General features: G+C 35.7%; 1 long non-coding RNA gene across 1 annotated transcript; it reads left to right on the top strand.

The window, feature by feature from the left end:
• The first annotated feature begins 10,676 nt into the window (after window positions 1–10,676).
• LOC149798074 (uncharacterized) lies at window positions 10,677–16,729 on the top strand. Its single transcript, XR_016421578.1, has 3 exons — window positions 10,677–10,862; window positions 13,670–13,795; window positions 16,568–16,729. It is a non-coding gene; the product is annotated as an uncharacterized LOC149798074 (long non-coding RNA).
• Window positions 16,730–22,970: the final 6,241 nt, after the last annotated feature.

Below are 22,970 nucleotides of genomic sequence, written 5' to 3'. Positions count from 1 at the left end.
AAAATGAAAAGGTCTTAAACTAAAGGAAAATAATAAAATAACAAGAAATAATCATATGCGTATAAAATGGTTCATTTTTTTATGACAAAGGCAGACGAGAGTTGATGGAAGCTATGAACATAATAGCGGCATTTTGTTTAGAGTGACCTAGCTATCAGCGTCATTGTGTAGAGACTGTGTTCCATATGGAGCCTTCTATATCGGTACATTATTATTATTAGGACAGAATTTTGAAGCAAAAGAATTAAGACTGAAATTTTCTCTAAATTGTATTAAAAGTAATTTTTCATTAAATTATATTGAAAGTAATTTTCCACTAAAATATACTGAGATACATTTTATCTATTTGTGTAAAACAATTGCATGCTATTTTATAAAGATCGCGCTTTACGAGCAGGTGCAGATATCCATAAAATACATTTCGCTTGTATCTAAACGTCAGCAATTAAGATTTGGAGGAAGCTGCTGAACAGGGAAATTATTAAATCAATAATGGATGAGTTACGCAGATGATTCACACGATTTCCCTGGGAAAGCTCGAGAGTATTGTTCTGACTGGACTGAGCGAAAGCAAAAACTGTATAAATAGAGAACCAGACTTACGTAGAATTAGTTTGTTCCTCGAGTCAGAACAGATCTGTCTTTTCTTTACAGGTAAGAATCGCCTGTGTTTGTAAACTTCTTTAAAGAATGGGCACTTGAGAATTTAACCTAAAAATTCTAATTTCTCCAACATTTTTGTGAGTTTTTTATATTTTATATTATAATAATGGAATGTCTAATTGTATTTATGGTATGTATTATTGTGAAAGATGAATTTGAATCCAACTTCATGTCTAGATTTAATTTGGAAATGAAAGATTATTTAAGTCATAATGAATAATGTTTTAGTAACCGATTCCAAACTAGTTTTCTATTTTAAATTTAGTAAAATACATTTCTTCAAAATGATTGTTGCATTAATCGCAACTATTTAATTTTATACTCATTGGATTTCGTGAAGTAATCGAGATTTAACTATCTGTATTACATTCTAAAGGGCAGAAACTATACAAATGAAGTTGGTAAGATTGACGGGAATGTATACTTTTATATGTATTTCGTGTATGTTAAATATAAAGGCTTGATAAATGTATCTTTAGAATGTAACTTTATATATATCAATAAAAAGTTGGTTCCTCGAGTCAGAACAGCTCTGTCTTTCCTTACAGCGATTCCGTACCTCATTCCCCAAGATGTAGCCGTATCTACACGGTTATTGGTGACACCCTTGTTAGACAGCCTGAACTCCTTCTTCTCTCATTCACTCTCTCTCTCTCTAACCATGGGCAAAGTCATTTATTGACTTATGTTTTATCCCTTCTCATAGCAAGAGATGAGAAGAAGCTCATGATGAAAACCTTATCATAACAGTTGATGGAGAATAAACAAGGAGTAGATAAATTCATGAACAAGGGTGTCACCTCGCATAATGATGATCTACGGAAAAGACTCGCATAGAAACTCTTGCGACCATCAGACTTCATGCCGCTCAGCTATGCTACATCAACTCCACAAGTAACAACGCCACCATATTCAGAAGACAGATCCCTGATTCCTACAACTTCGCTCTTATTGGATGGTGCAGCAGCCATCTACACATCGACAGTGACAATCTACCCACCACCGACCACCTTGCAGACCATTTCAACAAGTTCAACCAGTACCTTGTCCACACCTAGGTCCGAACCTGTGATTCAGCCTCCATTTGACCACGGTTCAATTGACCTAAACCACAAACGCCCAGTCTAACACCAGTGATCCAACGCCCAACTGATGTGACCAGAAACGTTCGTATGTTCTAGCCAGTTACAGCCAACGTTTCTGACGAATTCGTCAGTGCTTGTAACTAAAAAAAGTACCGTTTTTACGGCAAACCCACGGAACAGTACACAAACTTTGCCTGCTGTGTCAGAAACTAGAACATTTCCGGTTCAGCCGTCTAATTCAGTGCATGTAACTTTAACTGCGCCAGAACATATTTATAGGAGTGCTAATATTTTTGGAAACAACCGATTCTCACAAACAGGTATTTCTTCTGCTATCAAATTAGATGTGTTTAATGGTGATCAGTCTCATAATCTTGTTAAATGGTCAGATCATTTAGTACAATGGATGAGTTTTATGAATTGTCAGAAGCTAAAGTTTAGAATGCTTTTCCTTTCATCTTCATGAGCATGCTAACATCTGGTACAATACCGTACTAGATACTGTTACAAATAATTGGCACATTCTAGTCACAGCTTTTAAATGTAGACTTCACAATGACGATATCATTTTACATCAATATATTTGGCAAATTCAGCAAGGGTCTTCTAAATCAGATATGGACTAAGTCGCCTTTTTCAAATCGCCGAAATTTCCATTGCCATTACTGATAACACTTACCTGTCTGCCCTTAACACAATTTTAGATGAAGTAAAACAACTCAAAAATGAACTTAAGGTTGCAAACTCAAAACAAATCCAATAAATCAATTCGTGTCCTCAAACACATGTACATATTAATGCCACTAAACAGCAATTTCGCCCTCAACATTCAAACTACCAACAGCGTGGTATTTATTACAAACAAAATACAAATTTTCAAGCACAGCCACCAGCATTTCCAAACAATTAAACTAGTCATAACTACTCACATACGTTCTAACAACCACAACCACAAAGTCGTCATCCCACTCCTTATTTTGGGTGTGGCGGACAATGTACGTCACGTTCAGTCTGTCGCGCACGCAATGTATAATGTCACTTTTGTCACAAGATAGGTCACTTTTCGCGTGTGTGCTTGACAACCCGAAAACAACAGAAATGCGCATCTCACGAGAGGACACAAACCTGTCGTGAGTATGATCAACAGCCACAAATTACCTTAGTCACACCCATTCACAAAATCCTGGTTCTGATTTTTGTTAGAGACAAACCAGCACGTGCATTTGCAGACAAAGGCGCGATTATTGCGGCCATTAATTAAAATTTCCTTCGTCGTGCAGGCTTAAATTTACGTCAGTTTAAAAAATCAAATATTTCCCAAATTGTAGGAGTCGGTGGTGAACATCATAGTGCTTCAGGTCTAGTTCAACTTAATTTGAAAATAACAGGCATATGCGTCTCTCTTCATTCTATATTGTACCAGCTGAACATCATTCGGTAATTTTGGGAATAGATTTTTTGACAAAATACAAAGCTGTCGTGAATGTAGATATGCAAACTGTCTCCTTGCTAGATGATACGGCAACTATAAATTTAATTCAGGATCAGTCTGGTCTGGTACGTATCAAGAAATTTGCGATCTTCAGCCTAACTCAATATGCACGATCGCAGTATGTATCAGCAAGATCCCAAAATTAACATCTGTTTTACTTGAACCGTCTTATAACATGCCAAACTTTTAATTCTTCCAGCTAGAACAATTTTGACAGTTGCCAAAAAGAACTTTTTACAAATTGTTAACTCAACTCCAATGACTATGCATGTACGTGCCAATACCGTATTAGCATGTGAGGACGTCCTACACCCACAAACAATATTTACCATCAATGAGGACATTATTGACAGGAATGACACACCTAACATCATGAATACACAATCTAGTGAACCACAAGAACCAATTAATTTTGATTTACACTCTTCAGATTTGACAGAAAACCAAAAACAGGAACTTCACTCATTTTTTTTAATCAACATAGGGGTGTTTTTGTCTGTTAACTTAGACGAATTGGGAAGTATTACAGTATTCACCCACCGAAAAGAAACAGGTGATTCCATGCCGATTCGTTGTCAACCTTACTGTGCAGCACCGCACAACAACAAACAAATTGATAAACAGGTAGAGGAATTATTAAAACATCAACTAATTGAACCCAGTTCATCTAGTAATGCATCCCCGGTCGTATTGGTCAAAAGGAAAAATGGTGAATATCGTTTTGTTATTGACAATAAAAAACTTAATCAGGTGACACAACCGATGACCTTCCCTCTTCCACGATTAGAAGATGTCATCAATGTAGTTGGACAAACTCAACCATGTCTTTTCAGTACTTTAGATTTGAGTTCAGCATTTTGGCAAGTTAAATTTTACCCACACACGAAATATAAGAGCTCATTTATAACATCACGTGGTCTTTACCAATGGAATGTAATGCCGTATGGACTTAAAAATTCACCCACCACTTATTGTGTTTTTTTAATTCATGTTCTTAGGGGTATACAATGGTCAACATGTCTTGCATACATTGATGACATTATCATTTTTTCCAATTCATTTGAAGACCACCTCAAACATCTTGAACTCATATTTGATGGTTTACGTCAAAAAAACTTGACACTCAAACCTTCAAAATGTGTATTTGCAGCATCTGAAGTTGTTTGTCTTGGTCATACATTCTCGACAAAAGGAATCAAAGTAGATTAATCTAAAATAAATATAGTTACACAATTTCATATTCCTAAAACACAGAAAGATGTTAGGAGTTTTCTAGGTTTGTGCAATTATTACAGGAAATTTGTTCACGGTTATTCTACTATAGTAACACCATTTAATAAATTGGTGAAGAAAGACAGTTCATTCCTTTGGATAGATACGTGTCAAAAAGCATGTGAAACTCTTAAGAAAGCTCTGACCTCAGCGCCTGTTTTGGTTTATCCAGATATTAACAAACCATTTAGGCCCACATGTGATGCTAGAGGCACCGCTCTAGTATATATTCTGTCTCAGATAGGGAGAGATGACAAGGAACGTGTTATTGCTTATGGTGGAAGAGCTGTAACAGACAACGAAAAGCATTGGTCAGTTACTGAACAAGAATCTTTAGCTGTTTTGAAAGGTATCAGAACATATCATGTTTACCTATCACATCAGAAATTGTCTGCCATTACATATCACAAAGCACTAGTGTGGCTTAAGACAGTCAAACACACTTCAAACATATTAATTCGTTGGTCACTTCAGTTGCAAGATTGCAGTTTCGACATCGTATACACTCCGGGTCATCAAAACAGAAATGCTGATGCACTTTCACGTCGACACTATGAACAAACTGATAACATATACAGTGAAGCAGATAAATCTCCAGATTACATAGACACGCAGACTGATCAATCAGAGCCAGCTGTTCAGTCTATAAAAAGAATTAACAGAAATTACATTATACTACACTTATAAAGATATCTAAATTATATTTGCAGTACACACCAATGATAGCACATCCAGTGATCCTTCTTCAGATATACCAGATATCGCCCAATATCAGCGCGAGTGCCTTGATTTCAAGGACATGTATGTTTACTTAGAGCAAGGAATATTACCAGAAAATACTTGTCGCACAAAAGCTATTCCGTATGAAGCAAGTCACTATAAACATATCAGTGGTGTCTTGCATCATATTTTCCAGCCTCGAGCAAAACACGAAGCTTCCTCAGATCAACTCATACAACAAGTTGCTCTACCAACAAATTTGAGACACAATGTCCTTCTGTCTTACCATTTAGGTGTCCAAAGAACATATCAAGCTATCAAACAAAAATACTCTAAGCCTAAAATGTATCAAATATGTATTGCTACATTACATCATGCTCTCAATGTAAACTCAATAAACGGGACACAAATGTCAAATTATCGTTTAGTTTATGATCTCGGATACTTGCCACAACAATAAAGAAATTATTTGTGTTAGAAGAATAGATGGAGGTTATGTACAAATATGTACACTAGCGTCAACGGCACGTGAGCACAACAATGGTCAATGGCGCTGATTAAGGGAAAGATCTAACAATGTGAATGCAATGTACTAGATATAAAAAAAAAACAAAGACGATGAACCATTTAACCGTCACCCCACCCAATATAAAAAACACAGTTACATTGGAAGATACATCCTTCTAACAGCACTTCAGCACAACAGTAGCTACATCGCACCGATAAAATACAATGCTCTAAATAAAGATGTATTATAATACATAGAACTGAAAAAGGAAATCAAAACCAGGACAAACAATAGAAATGGTAAGATAAACTGATCACAAAGTATTATAAGATTAAAGGCTATGAGATGCAAAGTAAAAATATAAGAACTGCAAAAGACTTAAAAAGAATAACCTACTCAGAAGACCCAACATGGTTAAAGATCACAAGTAAAAACCTAACAATAATTAAAACATTATTAAAATCCCCATCCTAAATTGATATCACTAGAGGAGAGTGAGGCTGAGCAAGTATGCATAAAACATGCAAAAGGTCGGTTAAATCAAATACATTTTCGACTAGATTTTTTTGTTTAATCCAAATCTGAAATATCCAATATGAGCATCATTTCCAAGGACTGGACATAGTGTCGGGCTGATTTGAAATGTTGAAGAGTTTTGTGTTGATTTTATCTCTGGTGTGCTTCTGTCGTTGCTCATTGTTATTCTGAAGTCTACCGCATCTCCGTCGCATTGTATGGCATAGATATTGCACAACAGGATGTAGATTACATTTATGAAGACGCAAGTCCTTTTGATGGATACTTGCAAGTAGTTGTTTCAGATATAGTAGATGACGTCCAACTCGACATCTGTATTTTTCTGTTCCGTACTGATTTTTAAGTTAAGCTCGGTACGCGCAAGTTGGTCATGTATTTTGGTCGTCGATAAGCAACCATATGTGCCTCTTGGAAAAGCTCGTTTAGATGTGCAAATTAGTCAATAATGCTTTAGTATCTCCGGACAAATTTTGTACAATTTCTGTGGCATCTGGGTAGCGTCCCTTCGATTAAGCAGGTAAGATTTATGCGAACTCACAGGCCGAACGGAAGGTTTTTAATTGCCTGTTTAGGATGACAGCTGGATGGTAAGATGCATTGATGTAAATTAGCTTGGTTTACAATAAATGTCAGGTTCACTGTGTTCATGTTGTAACATGGTTCGGGTATCTAGGAATATATCAGACTTTTCTGATGAATCCAATTTAAATTTTTGATGTCGGAATCTAAATTGTTAGCAAATCAACAACAACAACAACAGTGATAAAAAAAAAAACCGTTGGAGTTGCTGGATCTATACTGCTAGATGGATATACTGACTTATATGACAGACAAACCGACTCCTATCAATATCTCTTAACATTCAGCTCACGAGAATTGCAAGACCGTTGCCATGGCATCTCTGCTGGATGAGTCTCGATCCAGATTAGAAGATGGAAACTCTGAAACTAATTTATATTTGCAAACTGATCGATTTGCATCAATATATATTACCATCCATCTCATGAGAACTTCATGACGGTTGCCATGGCAGTTCTGCTGGATGTTAGATCCGCAATATTATGAATTTCGTTGAGGATGACTAGAAGCCAGAAAGAAAGTGTTCTGACTAAAGAAAGAAGAACTAAAGAATGAAAGTGTTTTAATTGAAGAAAGAAAGGTGTTCTAATTAAAGAACGAATGTGTTCCAATTGAAGACAGAATAAAGGTGCTCTAATTAAACTAAGGAAAGAAGGTGTTCTATTAACGAAATAAGGTTTGTAAAATTAAGAAAGAAGGTGTTCTAATTAAAGAAAAAGGATGTTATATTAAAGAAAGAAAGGTGGTACAATTAAAGAAAGAAGGCGCTCTAATTAAAGAAACAGATGTTCAATTAAAGAATGAAGGTGTTCTTATACAATAAAGGTGTTCTTATTACGTAAAGAAGATGTTCTAACTAAAGATAAAAGTGTTTTAATTAAACTAAGAATGTGTTCTAATTAAAGAAAGAAAGGTGTTAAGAAAGAAAGATGTTCTAATTGAAGAAAGAAAGGTGTTTCTATCAAAGGAAAAATGTGTTCTAATTAAAGAAAGACAGTTATTCTCATCACAGAAAGAATGTGTTCTAATTAAAGAAAGAACGAAAGTGTTCTAAAAAAGAAGAAAGAATGTGTTTCAATTAAAGAAAGAAAGAGAGTGTTAAGAAATAAAAAGTGTTCTAATTAAAGACAGAAAGAAGGTGTTCTTATGAAAGAAAAGAATAAGGTCTTCTAATAAAAGGTCCTGTCGATAAGACTATCCGTGAAAGAGGAATTGCGATAGATGTTTTTCAAGATGTCTGCTGTGGCAAGATCATCACTACATCTTATAAAAAAATGTCGATGCGTCATTCTATTTAGGAGGGATATACGTAGTAATGAAACGAATATGAGGAGAGAGAGAGAGAGAGAGAGAGAGAGAGAGAGAGTATGTATGTGTCTGCATGTGAGAAACGCAAGTAGGTTCAATCATTTATCCAGCAGGAATAGCAACAGAAATATTTTTGACATCACTGCCAATAGCGGATATATTTGTATGTCGGAGGGCGTCGTTTGCATTAATGACCTATTGTATGGTATAGAAAGTCATTCAATGAAACTTTTATTTCGCTAAAAAGCTCCAGTTTAGGTTTTGTTAAGTTGGCGACAGTGGCGGCGTATTGGAGGTACAATCAGCATATTTTCTAGTGAGGACCAACCACAGACGTTAAAAATTATTTAGTCAAAAAATCATGTTAGCATCACTATCCACAAAAGGAAATATAACAAATACGACAATTGCATAATTGTAAGTCCTACGAAGAGATCAAGGGGCAGTAATAGCATATAGACTAATTGCAGGAAATGAGAAGTCCTTCAGTGGAAAGGCAATGTTATTAATTTATTGAAAACACCATGCCATTAATTCCAACCGTTACGGATCAGCAATAGCTTGGTGTTCTAGATGGAATCACTTCACAATTAATACTTCCAGCTCAGTACCCACGAATGTAGTTCTAGTCTATTTTTAGAACATTTTTTCCTCTCTCATTTTGGTGGTGATAGAAGAGTTTTATTTATGCATTTTTGGTAGGGATTTAAAGGTAAGTGTTTATTCTAGATAATATGAGCTCAGGGTGTTGTTGTCTGTGTGTATTTCGGCGACAGTACACAGTAAGTAATAAGGCCTTGGTGATGATCCGGAAGTGAAATCTGTGTTCTGTTTACATGCTGCTATGTTGACATTCCAGCATCTCAAAAAAAAAGAACAGGACAACCTTTAACAAGAACTTCACCGTAAAGTCATCTTTGAAGGTATTTTAGATTAACATTTGATTCGCATTGATTGTCACACAGTGGAAAGGTCAGTATTGAGAAACAAATGTAGAGAACATATAGTAAAATTAATTGTGTTCTATGTCCAGATGGCTGATCTCGTGTCTCCGTTGTAATCATATTGGCAATATTTATATTATATCGTAATGATTTTCGTATTGCAAATTATATTTTGATACCACAATCATTTGTGCAATGATATAAATTTTTCGAAGATTATCGCTGTGTTGAACGTCTGATGAGCATCATTTTCATTCAAGACCAGCAACATGTGATAAGAGGTCCTTCAGTGAGGCTCCATGTCGATACAACCATCCGTTAATGAAAAGCAAACGAAAACAAGGTTATCATATTGCCGCCACATCCGACATGCAGGAGATTGGATCAGCATAATTTTCGTTTAGGAATGTATTCAACTATTAGAAAAATGCTGCTTCCATTCGACGGCAAGATCAAACGAGTAGCGATAATGATGACTGCACTGACATCTATATTTGATAACATGTAGTTTATATTTCTACTTCTGCACTTGGTAGTTATTTGATAAAATGGAATTGATATTTCTACTTGTATTCTTTGAAGCTTCTTGATAAATGACGCTACTACTACTACTACTATCAACGTCACCACCGCCCAAATTCGCAACTACCACTCTATATGCAAGTTCTACCACTAACGCTACCATTTTTTTAATTTTAGAGCTGCTGTTTAATTTATCGAAAGTTACTTCCACTCTAGACTCTACTAATGCCGCTAATGTCGATATCACAAGTGTTGCATATTGATTATTCTGCTGGAGCCGGCCCAAAAACTTATTCTTCGACTACATACAATCTTTACAACAACAACGCTACCAGTGCTAAAGCTACTGCCGTGGATAAACATGGTAAATCTGAATATTTTCCCTCCGACCATGATCCAGGAATCACAACAGAATACCCTTTTCGCATATTTTTTGTCGCAGTGCTATGATTGTATGTTTGAAGTTTGGTCAATCATGTTAATAAATGTTAATATAACATCAATTGTTAGCATACGACACTTTCTCCGCAAGAGACCCAAACAAAACCAACATTCCCTTCATGGAAATGGTCATCATAAGGACAACCTCTGTACCAAATTTAGGACATCTCCAGGTGGAGATACGGACAGACGAACAGACAGAGTATATCATAGTATCTCTGGCAATTTAAATAAACGCACTGGATTTAATTAGGTATTAAGATGGCGCATTCCCGAAACTGAAAGGAAACTGAATAAAAATCAATGTGCGACGAGTGCAGAAAGTTAAGATGTTGCTTTGGCACAACAATATTCACCTTGAGCACGAATGTATCCTATTTCATTGATTTTATTATGACGCACTTTCTGAGATGGAAATAATTATGTGCGAAATTAATATTGACATGCTATCCTTCTATGCATAGGTTTTCGTTATACACATTACAATAAATTAATTAAATCTACCTTGTCACCTTGTAATGTTTGTGTAATCCCCTGAACACATGTTACTACTTAATAATATGTGTTCTTAATTAATGCTAACACCTTCGTAAAGATGTCAGAAATGAAGATATCGATCTTTTTTTCTCTTCAACATAAATAAATGTGCATGGAATAAACGTCACGGACACCAAACGTCTTCAGTCACTTTGACCTCAGTCATATCCTGAGAAGGAACGAAGATCATTTTGTTCTCAGAACTACCATGAAAGTTGTTTTGATTGTGGTTGGTTTAGCTCTTCTCCTCACAGGTAAGTTTTCTTTCTATATCCCGTATATTATAATATTGTCGAGGCTAGTACTGTTAATAGTGACGTGTTGATAATAATGTGTTGATAGTGATGTGTTGATAGTGATGTTTCCAGCACTTAAAAATGCTTTAACAACAATTTTAATTTAAACTCAGTCGCTTGCTCAGATTCATTCTTGCCTTATTTCGCTGTACTTTTAGACACTGAGGTTTATTTTTCCATATTCTAAAGTGATATTGATATAAGAGTTTTAAAAAGAGAAACGCCTTGCTTAGTCGATGTTTGTAGCATTATTCGATTCGTGGCCCCCATATATTTTGATTTAAAATCCGTTGAATAGTCAACAACCCAAATGACAGTGGAACAGTTAACCAGATGAAGTCGTTATTCCTCTCACCTCCCCATTTTCAATTACTTTGAGCAGGGAGCAAAACCCATCACCGCAAAACAAACATAAAACACTGTTTTATGCTGCTTTCATTCTCAAGGTCTGAAACTTATTTTTACACCTGACACTGCATTTTTTTTCTTCACATTTACTGGCTGTATACATTTTTAATTTCTCTAGTAAATGACTTAAGTTAGTAATGGACTCATAAGCAGAGACGCTCAACTGCACAAAACACTCTTCAGTGGGTGATAGATAGATGTATGTATGTATGGATGGATGGATAGATGGATGGATGGATCGCTGGATGGATGGATAGATAGATAGGTAGATAGATAGAAAGATTAGATGGATAGATGGATGGATGGATGATTGGATGGATGGATAGATAGATAGATAGATAGATAGATAGATAGATAGATAGATAGATAGATAGATAGATAGATAGATGGATGGATGAAAGAATGGATGGATGGATGGATGGATGGATGGATAGTAGAAATGTAGATACATAGATGATTAAACATATGAAACATTCCAAAACTTCTAAGGAACAGTTACGCTACCTGAAATATATTTTGCAACATGAGAAACAGTTCGTGTCCAGCAGGCAAATGACCGAAACCGGTGCGAAGAGGAAGCGGTTTCGGATGGGTATTTCATGACACAGGAACGCATTTGATTATTTGTACCCAGGCAATTTTTAGCAGATTGCATTGTGGTATAAGACTGGGTCAGATCCGATTTTAGAATTCGAGGCCGTATAGGTAGTTCAAAATGTACAGTTTTCTGCTTAGTCGGGTATGTCAGGACAGTATCCTTTGATTCGAGGCCGTATAGATAGTTCAAAATGTACAGTTTTCTGCTTAGTCGGGTATGTCAGGACAGTATCCTTTGATTTGAGGCCGTATAGGTAGTTCAAAATGTACAGTTTTCTGCTTAGTCGGGTATGTCAGGACAGTATCCTTTGATTCGAGGCCGTATAGATAGTTCAAAATGTACAGTTTTCTGCTTAGTCGGGTATGTCAAGACAGTATCCTTTGATTCGAGGCCGTATAGGTAGTTCAAAATGTACAGTTTTCTGCTTAGTCGGGTATGTCAGGACAGTATCCTTTGATTCGAGGCCGTATAGATAGTTCAAAATGTACAGTTTTCTGCTTAGTCGGGTATGTCAGGACAGTATCCTTTGATTCGAGGCCGTATAGATAGTTCAAAATGTACAGTTTTCTGCTTAGTCGGGTATGTCAGGACAGTATCCTTTGATTCGAGGCCGTATAGATAGTTCAAAATGTACAGTTTTCTGCTTAGTCGGGTATGTCAGGACAGTATCCTTTGATTCGAGGCCGTATAGATAGTTCAAAATGTACAGTTTTCTGCTTAGTCGGGTATGTCAGGACAGTATCCTTTGATTCGAGGCTGTATAGGTAGTTCAAAATGTACAGTTTTCTGCTTAGTCGGGTATGTCAGGATAGTATCCTTTGATTCTTATTTAAAAGGATATGGTCCTAATGCAAATATATATTTTGCTGCGTTGTAATTGTCATTGTAGCTCACCTTGAATAATGGATTCATAGATCTCGAAAACGCTTGACAGTTTCTCAGACTTGCTGCGTTTGGTCATGTTTTCCACTCTATAATTGTATCTCAGAATAGTAGAAACGATACCCAACAGAAGAAACAAAACTTGTGTTGAAGAACGATCAGATCCGATATGCATTAAAAGGGAGGGTCATTTAATGATGAACGACGGACGAGACCGAAACTGTACGATATAAAACCCATATTTTACCCAAAATCGGTTTAAAATATAGATAAATAAAACAATTACAAAGTCTTTATATTTAGTGAGTAAAGATGATCTACTTAACAATTGCAATTTTGTTCGTGAGTAATACTGAAACTATTAATAAAGAATATGTAAATATGCTGAACCTGGATGCCAAAACTGTATAATTTGTAGTGTAGATCAATTACTGAACAAGTGATGAATTATTCAACAGCAATTACGATCTTACAAAATTACCTCATTATTCAGTCTTATCTTTCGTCACACCTTGGAAAAGAAGCGAAAAATTAAAATTAGTTTGTAATCTTTGCCTCTTGTACACATCGTGAAATCACAATAGTTTTTTGAGTTGATCATTCACAATCCCCGTTCCCTGTTTTATCTTTGCACTGTTCTTGGTTCACAGTCTCGGCTTTTACAGAAGTAAGAACATGACATCTTTTTCAGAATATTTTGTTAATGTTCCTAATATAACTTACTAAAATAAATTTGCTTCGAAGATAACGGAACGGAAATGGTGACATTTTCCTTGCGCCACTGTAATCTGGCTGTCCACACAGTTAAATTGATACAATTGCTCTTTGGTTTCCTTCAGGCAGATACTGATTTTTCACGTATACAATTTTTCATTAGCATCTGCTGCCCCGAGGAGGCTTGAAGGTGCTTTCGTGACAAGGAGATTCCAGAGATCATGCGCAGAACCATGCCCACCTGGTTACATATGCGTGAAAGACATATGCGTTGAAGATGTTTTAATTAGTAAGACACTGTTTTCTGTAGAAAACTAGACTGAGAAGAAAATAGTTTTTTTCTTAAAGTTTTCAGAGTTTTTCGATTTGTTCAATCGTCATATCTCTTGTGTTCACTAGCTGATAATTTTTTTAAATCGTGTTATTCAAATTTTTGCAAGTTTTACATTGCCACAAACAGTAACAATTCTGCAGAAAACGTTAACATTACTGACTTGTGTGACAAGTTCTCATACACGATGCTTAAGATTTTAAATTGATTTTGTCGTAATTTGCGGATTTTAAATGATCCTTGTATGCAAAATATCATTTTCACTAATTTTCAAAACGTGTGTTTGAGTTATCAGTTTCAAAATGCTTTTCGGGGTTAATTTTTCTTTTACTGGAATAATATATATGCTTTACATGTTTTCTTACATGAATAGGATATATGTCTAACTATTATTTACATGAATAAGACGTATTCCCTACACTCTATTCCACATGAATAGGAGCTAAGATTTACACATTTTCTTATATGAATAGGATATATGCACTTAATTTCACATGAATACAATATATAATTTACATACTTTTACACAGCTATGATATATTCGCTGCACTTTATGTAAAATGTATAGGATATATGACACATTTTTACACGAATAGGATACAAGCACTAAACATTATAAAATGAATAGGATATATGCTTTACAGATTCTTACATGAAAAGGGTATATGCCCTACATGCTTTCTTACATAAATAGGATATATGCTTTACACATTCTTACGTCAATTGGATAAATGCCTTACACATTCTTACATGAATAGATTATATGCCTCACAAATGTTTACATGAATTGGATATATGCCTTGCACATTCGTACACGGATAGGACATATACCTTACAAATGTTTACATACAAAGGATATATGCCTTGCACATTCTTACATAAAAATTATATATATATATATATATATATATATATATATATATATATATATATATATATATATATATATATATATATATATACTTTACACATCCTTACATAACAATGATATATGCCTTACATATTCTTACATGAATATATACCTTACACATACTTACATAAAAATGATAGATGCCTTTACACATTCTTACATACAAAGGATATATGCCTTACACATTCTTTCAAAGGATATATGCCTTTACACATTCTTACATGAATGGGATGTATGCCTTACACATTCTTACATGAATAGGATATATGTCTTACACATTCTTACATGAATAGGATATATGCTTTAAACATGAATATGATACATTTTCATACATGAATACGATATATGCCTTACACTTTCTTCATGCAAAATAGAAATGCCTTTCACATTCTTTCACACCGCTCTGATGGCCTAGTGGTTAGAGCTTCCGCCTCGGATGCGGGAGGTCGCAGGTTCGAACCCCGGCCGAGTCATACCAAAGACTTTAAAAAATGGTACTAACAGCTGCCTCGCTTGGCGCTCAGCATTAAGAAGGTTAGTGTTAGGACTGGTCGGCCTGGTGTCAGGATAATGTGACTGGGTGGGACATAATGCTACATGTCTGCTGCATGATGCCTCAGTGCTAGACATCACTATAAACTGCCTCACTGCAGACATCGTAGCGATATGACTGAAAAATTGTTAAAGCTACGTTAAAAATCTAAATCACACACATTCGTACATGAATATGATGAATGCCTTACTCTTTTTTTACAGTAACTGTATCGTTCACTGGCAATCTGTTTTGATTTTTGGACAGTTACAACAGCAACATAATTGTTTAAGAAATAATCTCACTAAAACTTCCTAAACCAGTCGTCATAGGGTATTAATAACACCGAATTGCCATTCAATGACGATGTACATATCCTGCATCAAGATGGAATTGTTTTAATTTTAAATTTCAAACCATCTATTTCTAATATCATGTTTTGAAGGAAAAACAAGCCTAAATATTTCCTTTGAGCTGATGCAAGAGTAATTTTACCAAGTTTCATCCAAAAGCTGCCATCTTTGCTATTAAAATCAAAGTAAACGTGAGTGTTGTCAAGAAAATGACATGCAGATAAAAAGGTCAATGGTATTGGCTATTTTGTATATCGATTGACAAAAAGTACAGGCTGTGATTTTAGCCATTTTGAATATCGATTCATAACAAATGCAGGCTGTGATTTTGGCCATTTTGTATATCGATTCATAACAAATACAGGATGTGATTTGGCCATTTTGTATATCGATTGATAACAAGTACAGGCATTGATTGGGCCATTTACATATCGATTGATGCTAAGTTCAAGCTGTGATTTGGTCATTTACATATCGATTGATGCTAAGTTCAAGATGTGATTTGGCCATTTACATATCGATTGGTACTATAAGCATAGGCTGTGATTTGGCCATCTACATATCGATTGATGTTCAACAATTCTAATGTGCTAGTTTTCATGATTATTACATGGTAAAACATATTTTTTACCATTCTTATTAAGAGGGTTTGAACCTAATGCACACATATACCTAATGCACACATAAAAATGCGACAGAGCCGAAGTCTCTGAAAAAAGTATCCGTTTGCGGTATTATTGCAATACTGTAAATGATCACCACGAGACTTCAAGACAGGAACAAAAATTAAATGAAAGATGAAAATATATCACCTAGCGATTTAATTTAGCTTAAACTTAAGCTATTAAATACATTGAGCAATGAGTAATTTATTTTGGCTCTGGCACAAGATTTTGTTTCTTTTCTTATATATTTTTCATTGGAAATATTTTCAGATGCATGGGGCGTTGGAAGAAAATGAAAATTCGACAAAATTTAAACTACAACAAATGTGTACTAATGAGCAGCAAGGAAAAACGAGTGTTCTTATAGTCATGTTCGGTGCCAACTTGTATTCAATATGTACCTCATCATGCAATACACTATACGGAAATATATTGCTTGGTATTTTATCTATTAAAACTGCTATATGTTGCATAGCTCTTCTCTCTCTCTCTCTCTCTCTCTCTCTCTCTCCATTGCACAAAAGGTCAGTTTGATCTGTATAAGGAATACACCGTATAAGTCACTCACTTCTGACCAGTCACATAAAATGTTCATCACATATTGTTTACTTTCAAGTTTTATCAAAGAAATTTATTTTTTAATTCCATAGGTTTGTAGAAAGTAATAGGGACCAAACACGGATTTCGGTGTTAAACAGTCTGCAGGTAAACGAGGAACGAGTATGTGCAAGAGGATTCCAAATTTTCCACATGTTCTCCGTTGAAAGTCTGCACACGTCATTATTAAATGATTAATTATTAGTAGATAAGTCACGTACCAAATACTTATAGAGACGAGCTGAAAGAAACGAGCGTAAGGGGGGGGGGGGCCAGGGGGAAAACTCCTGCATGTAAAGCGTTTCCAGGACAGAATATTTACCGTCTAGCTGTAAAGAAAACTTACTGTGTGAAAATGTCCGGTTGTTTAGGGGTGGTGGTGGTGGTACAGCGTTGGGTTGGGGAGAAGAGGGTTAAGCAGTTCAGGGACTCGAATACGCCTGACATCAATGGAATCGCACGTGTACATCCAGCTCACTCTGACAGGTCATCGCAGGATATTGGGATCGTACATGCTTGTTTGTTTCTATTCGGCTATCAACATTCGCCGAATCTTGACGCGTCGTTTAAGCCAAGGCCAGAAGGAAAAGGGTTTTATCATGCCATAGAGAATAGGTGGACGTTAATAAAAGACAAAAACAAACACGATAATTGTTCTTAAATTAAAATGGGGAAGAAAAGACTTAAAATTTTCATTTGCAACTTGAAGTTTCCGTAGAGAACGCGCCGATGTGGTACGTTGAATATTGTAGTTTGAGATAGACCATATATGTTTTCGGTGTGGGAGTGGGTTGGATGGGGGTGGAATAAACCAACTACCAAATGTTTGATAATAAAATACATGCAATAACCCTGATCCAGTGCTGTATTTTGATGGATACACACATAAAAATACATTGGAGCAAATGAGCCCTTTGCATGCGTCATTAGTTCTATCGCTCTGAGTGAATACGTTGCATGATGACAAGGTCGTGGGTGAATATGATGTATCAGGTCAAAACTCTGCGTGAATACGATGCATCGGATCAAGACTCTGAGTGACTACGATACATTAGGTCAAAACTGAATTCGATGGATCATGACAAGACTGAGTGAATACGACGCATGGGGTAAGAGAGTCCATCTTACATTGTCTTACATTGTCACTCAGAAATTGTCTCTCTTCTGTGACTGGAAAACAGAACTCCGTGTTTTGAACCAATATACACGATTTGAAATGCATAGATTTGCTTTGGGCTTGGCTCGGTAAAAGTATAATTGTAAAAAGAACGGTGGGTCATCAATGTCGGGTGAAATTCGATGTGGATACACATTCACACGCCTAGACCAACAAGGTCGCACAGGCGCTTTTATGTAAGAACTGAGTTTTATCGTATTCCTTAATAAACTTTCATGATGTTGCATTGATATAGAGCTCTTAAATGATAGGATAATTTTCGTCTTTTTCTTATCGTCTCTTTCCAAGATTTACATCTATCGTGCTCAGCGGTAGGAATCGAAACTATCACACTATCGGAGACGCAGATGCAAAATTACGACGTAGTCTGTTTGAAACGAATTAAAATTTAATTGATCATTATAAGCCTATCATTGTTTATAAAACAACAAAACATTATACGTGTTTCATTTATTAAATCGTCTTCACTGAATCCGAGATTGATAAAAATTCATTTCCAAGAAAACATGGAAACCATTTAAAATGTTTTGAAAAGTTGAAAGTGAATAAATACTTTTACCAAAAAGCAAAGAAACAAACCCAGTGCAAAAAAAATCAGATAGCCAGACGGCCGGGCCCCTCTAAGTTTATATCGGGCCCGTCCTGTATTCTAAAAGAGGTGCCCGTCGGGCTTGTCATAATTGAATCAATTTTGTCAGAGAAAACTTGGATCGCGGTGATGAAATTCGGAAATGTATTTTCAAGATGTTGACATACCTGCCATAACCGAGTGCAATCTGATTAAAATCAGAGCGCCACTCTCCTGTGTGATGTTGAGATTTGATTTTAACCAAATTGTAACACGGCATATCATGCTAAAAACACGATTGTGTACTCCCAAACCCCCTGAAACGGTCCTGTTTCGAGAAAACAATTGTCAGTAATCTTCGAAAATAGAAGAAAAAAAAAAACACCAGTAACAGTATATGCCCGTTATATATATCATATAAACTATAAAAGTAATAATTGAAGCTTATATAAATCTCTCCTTTGGGCAGTTTGAACAGAGGTAATTAAAGAGCAAAGAGGTCAGGTATAAATCAACGTTTCGCGTATTACTTAACTGGCTAATAATAGCTAGTGAGAAGTGCTTGAAGACTGCAGTGGGAGAGCCCATTGTGCTAATTTGCATAGACGCGCTAATGACCTCGAACAAGCCAATAATTAAATCAAAGAGATGCTCGATTTAATGGTGCGTGACAAATAGTATTTAAAAACGAGACATTTGGGGCATATGAAAAGTGTAATCCGGGCTTGTGAAATTTCAGTCACTTCTTACTTAAGACCTAAATTCGTTACAATATCTATCCATCTATGTATCTATCTATGTATATATATATATATATATATATATATATATATATATATATATATATATATATATATATATATATATATATATATATATATATATATACAGTGGTACCTCGGGTTACGAACTTAATTCGTTCCAGAACTCGGTTCGTAACCCGAAACGTTCGTAACCCGAAACATTGAAATCAATGAAATAGAGACAATCCGTTTCAATATGAAAGAATCGTTCTTTTTTATTAACATCCGGTCGTTTACCTGACAAAACGCAAAGAATATGTGTACTTCACGTATTAAATAAAGAGAAAGAAAACAACCAAATAAATTAAATGTAAAATAAAGAAAAGATTTAGTATATCTTTCTTACCAAGAAAACGATCATGGGAAATTTGTCACTTTGTTTGCTATTCTGAATCATTAGTTTCAGGAGTTTCTTGTTGCTGTTTCTTGGCAGCCAACTGGGAATCTTTCTGCACCAAGAAACTATCAAGGGAAATTTGTCGCTTCCTTTGCTGGAGAATCTTTCTGAAGTGGGCCATCGCGTTATCATTCATCAGGTTTACTGCACGATGGCCAAACTTTCTTCCAGGCAGACCACTTCAACATCCTCCACTGCATCAACCTCAACGGTGGAGACATCATTCCAGGCCTTGTCAATGAGGTTGATGCAGTGGAGGATGTTGAAGTGGTCTTTCCAGTAATCTCTCAGAGTCAATTCGGTGTCATTAGTGACCTGAAAACACCTTGAGAAGAGCTCTTTTGTGTACAGTTTCTTGTAGTTGGAGATCACTTGCTGGTCCATGGGTTGAAGCAGAGGAGTGGTGTTGGGAGTTAGTACTGCGTGGCCTTCGTTTGTACTGTACGCGATCGTTTGTCTCCAACGTTAAACCTTGCTCTCTCTCTCTCTCTCTCTCTCTCTCTCTCTCCTTCGTTCGTAACCCGAGGCACTGCTCGTTACCCGAGACAAAAAATTTTCGAAGTTGTTGTTCGTAACCCGAATTGTTCGTGACCTGAGGCGTTCGTAACCCGAGGTACCACTGTATATATATATATATATATATATATATATATATATATATATATATATATATATATATATATATATATATATATATATATACTCTCTGTAACGAATTTAAGTCTTAAGTAAGAAGTGACTCCCAGCAATTTAAGTACAATTCAACAAACAATTTATATAACAAGGTTACAAAGTGAAACTTTACGAAAACCTTACAGTATTCTGAATTAAATACCAAAATAATCCTAAATATCCTATCACGATTCCTAAGGTGTAGACTGTTCTGAATGAATCTGAATAGTTATGATTGTGATGATGTATCAATAAGATTTGAATGTGATAAAGTACCAATAGTCTTGAATGTGTTGAGGTACCAATAGTCTTGCGTGTATTATGTACCACAATTATACAATACAATATGGCTTTGAATGAGTCCTCAATAATACCTAAATAGTGTTTTAGTCCGCAAAGTCAATCACCCGTTTTTAATTCCAATGAATAATTTGAACAAATAATTACTCTGAAATAACATCTGAACACAATACAGACTAAACTTAAAATAGGAATGAATGTTATGTTTACAAAAACGTTTTAAAAAAGTATAATCCCCATTTGACCTATGTCGCAATAGCATTTTCTGAGAATCTACTGGAAAAATTCCAAAATATTTTCATCGTGTTCGCTTCCAGAACATAGCAAGCTCGTAAACAATGTTAGGCTTTAAACTAAATTGTTACTACATATTTAAAAACCATGACAACAATCAGGAAAGCCTAAACTCAACCCTCAATAACGGACAAAGGTCAAGTACACGATATATATATATATATATATATATATATATATATATATATATATATATATATATATATATGCTTTATGCGACTGCAAATTATGGTTTATACAATATACAGGTGGACGCAAGCGAGCAAATACGGTACACACTTAGATCGATGACAGATGTTCCAAGTTGTTGACTAGTGAAATTAATCAATTGGACTGAATTAATCAGTTTAGTTCTGTTTGTTGAATGCTATTTAATAATCAGTGTACGGTTCACGAATTCATATAATGTAGGGCTTCGTTGTCATTTTATTCACTTTTACCCACCATATTAAATCATCAGCTGTGTGGTAATGATACCGGGCAGTTCAATTAGATGGATGTCTGATTGTTATTCTAAGGTATCGTGGGTTCGATACCCGCCGAAGCCAACCCGGGCCGGCTGCCTTGGCGTGATTTTAGGAAATTCCTTTGCTTCCATTTCCTTGGCATGACATAGCCACTAATTATGTTGAAACAAGTAATTCACCTACTAACCCAACCAGCCAACTCTAGTAGTCTTCTATTTATCTTATCTGGACTCGGGTCAAATATTGCTGCTGTTTTAACGTATCTGCTATTCAGTCAGAACAGTTTCAAAGTGAACATATCAGCCTCCTTAGGAAACAATCCATATATCCTTTGGAGATCAATGCCTTGTCGTATTTACCGTTGTCTAGAAACTTGATCCCTTCCAATCTCCTTTACACGGGATGAAACGTCACAGACTTTACCAGATCTTTAGCGAGACACGATAAATTTGTGCTGTACATGCGTAGAGTTTAAAAATTAATCGTAACTCGCCCACTCCACTCCCAGCCCCTAATGTACAAAAAGATAAAAAAAAGACTGTTCTTCCTTGATGCAGATTGTAAATGGCTGTTTGGAAGTGCTACATTCATATTTCAAGTCATGAACTTTCTATTCTTCATTTATGCAAACTGTAAATGGCTGCTTGCGAGTGCTTAGATCTACTTCCTTCTGCGTAACTGTATCTTGTAATTTGCCAACTGCTGAATTGATTCGGTAATCTCCCTCCATATAGTTCAGTGAGATCAAAATGTAAACGGGATCCGACGTAACAGCTTCCACTATCATTGAATATCTCAAATTGGATCACGGACTGAAATCAAATTGTGAATAATCTGAGTGTCCATCTCACTTTTCAATTGTGTATTTTCCCCGTCATTTAATCATAAAGTACAGCTCAAAGAAATATCTATTTAAATTATAGAGAGTAAACGCGTCATTGTTTTATAAAATATACCAACGATTGCGTAACGAATCTTCATTTTGTTAATGTATCTTTAAAAAAAATATAAAGCACTTCTTCCAATATCCCTAATTGTCCTTGATCGTGTGGAACACAAGTGCATGATCGTGTTTTCCAGAGTGGAGCACTAGTGCATGATCGTATTTTCGGGTGTGGAACGCTAGTGCATAATCGTATGTTCCAGTGTGGAACATTAGTGCATGATCATGTTTTCTGGTGTGGAACACTAGTGCATGATCATGTTTTCCAGTGTGGAACACTATTGCATGATCGTGTTTTAGAGTATGGAATTTTAGTGCGTGATCATGTTTTCCAGTGTGGAATACTAGTGCATGACTGTGTTTTCCTGTGTGAAACACTAGTGTATGGTAGCTTTTTCCAGTGTAGACCACTACTGCATGATCATGTTTTCCGTTATGGAACATTAGTGGGTGAT

This window comes from Sinohyriopsis cumingii, chromosome 6 (genome assembly GCF_028554795.1).
Source record: "Sinohyriopsis cumingii isolate HCF-2022 chromosome 6, ASM2855479v2, whole genome shotgun sequence".
Lineage (NCBI taxonomy): Eukaryota > Metazoa > Mollusca > Bivalvia > Unionida > Unionidae > Sinohyriopsis > Sinohyriopsis cumingii.
Note: the sequence above shows the minus strand (reverse complement) of the source record. Positions and strands in the feature narration are given on the sequence as shown.